This window comes from Periplaneta americana, chromosome 2 (genome assembly GCF_040183065.1).
Source record: "Periplaneta americana isolate PAMFEO1 chromosome 2, P.americana_PAMFEO1_priV1, whole genome shotgun sequence".
NCBI classification, from domain to species: domain Eukaryota; kingdom Metazoa; phylum Arthropoda; class Insecta; order Blattodea; family Blattidae; genus Periplaneta; species Periplaneta americana.
In genome coordinates this window covers 37,689,139-37,695,138 of record NC_091118.1, presented here as the reverse complement: position 1 = coordinate 37,695,138, position 6,000 = coordinate 37,689,139, and the positions used below count along the sequence as shown (strand labels likewise).

Below are 6,000 nucleotides of genomic sequence, written 5' to 3'. Positions count from 1 at the left end.
TATTACTCTCCAGATCGTAACTCAATTCATTATTCATTAATTTTCGCAAGATCATAGCTCTATTTTTATTGTAAGTTATGTAATGGCACTGTATTACATTTGGAGTTATTCAGCGATTACAATATTGTATTTTGGAGAGATAATGTCAAGGATTTACCATGGAATTCGTCTTACAACTGGGGAAATCTCGAAAAAAAAAAAAAAAAAAAAAAAAAAAAAAAAAAAAAAAAAAAAAGAAATAGAAATAAAATAAAATAAATCAACAGGTGCACAGTTTTACTATGCTACTTACTTTTACGTTGACCTTACATGTAGAGAGTGCGAGAAATGAAGAGAGTTTCTTTATGTAATCATTATTAAACATACTGGGCGGCACTCTACAGATTCAGTGGACTCAAACACAGCAAGAATAGGACAATGATATGAGATATAGTGGTTGCATTGCAAGCCAACCAAATTTCTTACTTGGTCCATGTTGATGCACGAGGTGCCAAGTGTCATACGCACAGTCGTTGAGGTGAGTCTCAAATCTAACATGTTGTGCATGAATTCAAGGAAGGCAACATTACTGCTTCTGGATATGTGTATGTTGAAAGTGCCAGTGACCACGATGGGCGAGGAATGCAAGAACAAAGAAAATACAATACAGTGAAACCTCTCCTTAAGGACACCCCCAAGATACGGACACTCCTCATATATGAACAGGTTTTTATGTCTCAACTGAAATAATATAGAAACAATAATAAATTAAACTCTCGATTACAGACACACTCAGACACGGACACAGACAGCTGTTTCACAGTCCTAAAGCTTGCTTTACCTCCTGACTGCGGACAGAACTTGGATTTCAAGACCTGATGTGTTACAATAATGGAAAATTTAGTTTTGAGAACTGTGCAGAAATTCCTTAACGTGAAACATAACATAAGGGTCTTGTAGGCTACCATTAGTCCAGCCGGCTACCCCTTGTTAGCTGGAAGTGTGTGGATAAACAGAGTCATGAAGTTTAGCCTGTCTGATGGGTCCAAGGTTTCCGCAATTGTGAAATTGTATTCGACACATGATGGGGTTAGTAGGATTATTCTCTTCACTTCAATCAGTTGTTCTGTTTCGAGAGACATGACACCTGAACATAAAGGTTAAGTTGAAAACTGTAAATTACAGTACTGCATAATTATTGTAGACTTAGAATAAAATTGCATGGCACAGTACTGTATTTTTCTTTTTCGGTCTTATCTACTGTAGTTCAAAGTTGCAAAGAATTTACTGTAGTACTGTATACTGTATTTAGATTAAACTACAGTAATACATTTCATTTAAAGCGTGAAGGGATACAAAATGCACATTATAAATTTACTGTTAGATTGGGGAGCCTCCCTCCCAATAAAGGACACCTCCCAGATGCGGATAGATTGTTACATCCCTTCGATGTCCATAAATGAGAGGTTTCACTGTACAAGGAGAAAAAAGGGGAATAAAAGGAAAGCAAGGAGAATGCAATAAAAGGGGAAGACAAGGGAAATAAAAGGTGAACATGGGGAAAACAAGCAGTAGTGGCGAAAAGAAGTTCCAATTTTATCTATCAATTCAAATATCTTGGAGCAACAGTAACAAATATAAATTACACTTGGGAGGAAATTAAACGCAAATTATGGGAAATACCTGTTATTATTCGGTTGAAAAGCTTTTGTCATCTAGTCTGCTTTCAAAAAAGCTCAAAGTTAGAATTTACAAAACAGTTATATTACTGGTTGTTCTGTATGGTTGTGAAACTTGGACTCTCACTTTGAGAGAGGAACAGAGGTTAAGGGTGTTTGAGAACAAGGTGCTTAGGAAAAAATTTGGGACTAAGGAGAATGGAGAAAGTTACACAACGCAGAACTACACGTATTGTATTCTTCACCTGACATAATTAGGAACTTAAATCCAGATGTTTGAGATGGGCAGGGCATGTAGCATGTACGGGTGACTCCAGAAAGCATATATAGTGTGTTAGTTGGAAGGCTGGAGGGAAAAAGATCTTTGTGGATGCCGAGACGTAGATGGGAGGATAATATTAAAATGGATTTGAGGGAGGTGGGATATGATGGTAGAGACTGGATTAATCTTGCTCAGGATAGAGACTGATGGTGGGCTTATATGAGGGCAGCAATGAACCTCAGAGTTCATTAAAAGCCATTTGTAAGTATCAATTCCCAAGTTATTCCTCCCCCCCATATCTAGTGAGGGGAAAGATGTCAAAACTCAACTAGATAATCATCTCAAGCAGGATTCGAACCCACGTCTGAACAAGAAAGTATCTTTCCCAAAAAAAATTTGATGCCAGTTGTCTGCAAAAAACAAATTTGTTAGGATGGATTGAGTGTTGTGATTTATAAATATTGCATATGCATTGTCATATATGGAACATATTTTTTAATATCATAACTTCAATTCTTAACATGTCTGATACAGAATTAGAGACTTAATTCTAAAATTATACACATTAAGTTAGGCTTTAAATTAGCATTAAAACTGTTTCCCATTATTTTAAAATTAAATACTGGTAGTAACAAAGTAAGTAGACCAGACTCAACATGTCAATGTGAGTTACTGGCTGCCTCTTGCAGAGGCTTCATGACACACTATAAAATAGGTCCAACAGTTGTGAGGCATTCAATGACTATACAAGCTCAACTACACACTTTTCTTTTTGTTCAAATTGCACATCATTCGATGTATTGCTTTTAATATACCATAAACCAAGGAAAACTTCAAAATATGATTTTCCAGTGGTTGCCTTTTAAATATTTTAATTTGCACATCATAAACTCTGCAAAGATATAAATTTAAAACGAAAATGTCTCAGAACTTATTGAACCATTGTAGAAAAATATAAAAATAATATAAAATCCATCAAGTTATCATTACACAGACAAACCAATATCAAAGAAAACTTACTTAATACCGGGGCAAGGAATGACAAGTGCTTCTGAACACGTCAAATTGGACAGAGTTCATACAATTAAAAATCTGCACTATAAGAACGTAACAGCAAAGAGTGACTTACCTAAACGGTATGCAAACTGAAATATGTTTTGACATTTATAATCTAATGTACCGGTATACAAAAGTAGTATAAATATGTAAGTTTGTTTTCTTGAAGTAAAACAGCCGCATATAATGGACTTTCTTTTATTACAAAATGTATTTACCTTAGCCTCAATGTACAGACAAAGTAGCTCTTCATTTAAAGCACGTGATATTATTCAGTCCTGAAAGAAATGCTATTTAAGTTCAATTAAAAAGTATCCTACAGTAACGGTCACTCAGTTTTGCACTGCATGAATAATAAAATATTTGTGTTCAAACATAAGTAATCAATTATAAAACTGACAAAAATCTGCAATAGAAATATGCAAATGTCACTTTATAATGAAGATTGCTTATGGTATAAAAGATACAGTTCTTACAGAAACTAGACAAAAAGACATGTTTTGAAGTGCAATGTCTGGTTTCACTCACAGCCCAACAAGGATTTTACTGTAGTCTAGGATTACAACTAAAGAAATTAGCAGTTTATATATACACAATTTGTTACAAGCTACGAAGATTCTAAAAATGTACATGGCTGAATGTTTCATTTGTCTGCAACTCAGCGCCTTTCATACAAGAATACTCAAATATTCAGAGAAAAATAAACGTGTGAGAGGAAGAAACAATATTGTAAATTTGTCTATTGCAACATATTTTTTCTTCCATACAAATAATCATAATGAAATCTTCCATCACTCATTATTTGATTTTATTTCAGATTTCTCTACATAAAGACTCATCCAAACAATATTTACAATGGTATCATTCTTAACATTAAGAATTTCAAGCTGTGTAAGTTGTCCTTCTTGAGGTGCCATACTTAGCAATAATCAAGTAAAAAATGCCCTCCAGTTTTAGCATGTATTACCTGTAAAGAGGTACAAAGAATTAATATTTATCTTATGAGAAGCAAAAAAAGTAACCTTTTTGCCCGGTTTCTGGAAAGAGAGCATTATCTTTGCAGTTATCAGTACTTCAACTAGTACAGAGGTAGGAAACTCGTATTGTAAACAGAGCAGTCAGCATGAGTATCTACATACAACAGCAACTGTAGCGGGAGAAGCTAAGCTCTCTGAGAGTGGCTGTTTCCCATCCCTGAACTATAGTCCGTTTGGCCAATTGATTCTGCCTGCATCAATTTTAAACTGTGGTCACGTGACACAGTAATAATAGAACTATAGTCCGACCATCGGATCTGTGCCCCAGTAAGATATGCGAACTGAACCCTAACTCTTTTTCAGCCTCGGCAATTCATTTCTCTCCCTGTATTCCTATTTCTCTCTTTTCTATCCCTCTCCCTTTCTCTCCCCCACTACTCACAATTTTGAGCCTTCTTGCGGGACAGTTTATTTACACTTGCAGTCCAGTGTTGTCAACTCAACATGAATACTGTAGCACGGAGTGGTGAAAGAAATATTATTAAGTAAGTAATAGCATTTTGCGATGAAGAGAAACAAACAGGTCAATATTTGTTTCCTATAAATCAGGCAACGAAAAGAGCAGCTGTGATCACAGGTGAGGCTTATTGTATTTCAATTGATTACGTTTTAAAATTACTTACTTAACTAATACTAATATAATACAACTTTTTTATGTAATTTATATAGGCAGATCAGAGCGCCTAATAAAGAAAATCAGGAGAGAGGGAGTCTGTGCAGGAGATGAAAAGCTAAAGTCACCAGGGAAGAAAAGACCAAGGGAACCTTTAATTCTTGTAGATGATATGCACAGATGTATTTTAAGAAGATACAAGAATTTTATACAATACAGAAAGAAGTTCCGACATTGAAGAAATTATTGAAGGTTGCGAGAGAAGCAATAAATTTCCAAGGAGGGAGAGAAACGCTACGGAAAGTGGTTCGAGACATGGAATTTAGATTTTAAAAATGTAGAAATACAAGATATATTTTGATTGAAAGACCTACTTAATGGCCTGCTGTTTGACGTAGTGGGAGAGAAACGGGTGGAATGGGGTGAGTAGAGACGTTAACTTTTCCAAGAACGACGACAGCACTGAAGGGGCACAGATCCGATGGTGTGACAATACACGATGCTTCAAAACTATGACAACCAGAAGAACTTCTGCAGACGGATTAGATTATAAGATTTCTTTTACAGAAATTAGAAGTCATTGCAAAGGTGCAGCGAAGTCCACAAACTCGCCAAGTGTAGTATAGTGCATGCACCTAGTTCTGTGGTTACCTGTATGTTAATAGATTTGTAACAAAATCAAGGATTACATAAATCCACATTGTTCTCAATTTAAAATCTTGCCACTAATTGGGACTTCCATCTGCTCACAGCTGTGCTACTGGCATCGGTTGTGTCATTCACAGAATCTCTTGGACAATCACTCACCATTACTCCTAATTATCACTACATTAACAATAAAATACTCAGCTTTATTTAAAAACATTCTACACAAAGTATTATATTGTTTGGGGTTTCCTGGATCATCTCCTCCTATGTCTTTTGTCTTGTAAACTTCCAGTAGGTCGTGCATTTAGGGCAAGCAGGGTCAGGTCAGACTGCATATTCTAGACTTACACTTTAAATTAATGTACAGTAGAACCCTGATTATCTGTCACCCTATTAACCAATCGGCGGATTATCCGACTGTCTTCCTCATGCTTCTTTTTTTTTTGCTCCAAAGAAAATATAAAGTTCTGTACATTACATCAGTACTGTATGTATTTTTTTTTATAGATAGAGTTATTGCAATCTTTACCACTAGCATTACACAGTATGTAGTAGGAATGCTTCTGTCATTGCCGGCAACCATAAACAGTTACTTATTGGAGGGTGTGTTTTACTAACTTGTAAAATAGTCACAATCTGCTTTCAGAAAAATGTCCCCAAGAACTTACACACAACTGCAAACCTGTGCACCATTCAATATTGTCCTCCTGTTCGAGTGGCTGTACT

General features: G+C 35.5%; 1 protein-coding gene across 6 annotated transcripts in view; it reads right to left on the bottom strand.

The window, feature by feature from the left end:
- Positions 1–2,398: 2,398 nt before the first annotated feature.
- The window catches only part of LOC138692626 (transforming acidic coiled-coil-containing protein 2-like), a 302,133-nt gene continuing 298,531 nt past the window's right edge, over positions 2,399–6,000 (bottom strand). For all 6 annotated transcript variants that reach the window (XM_069815690.1, XM_069815681.1, XM_069815700.1 and 3 more), the window contains one exon: positions 2,399–3,943. The gene's annotated coding sequence lies outside the window, so the exon portion shown is untranslated. The remainder of the gene's footprint in view (positions 3,944–6,000) is intronic.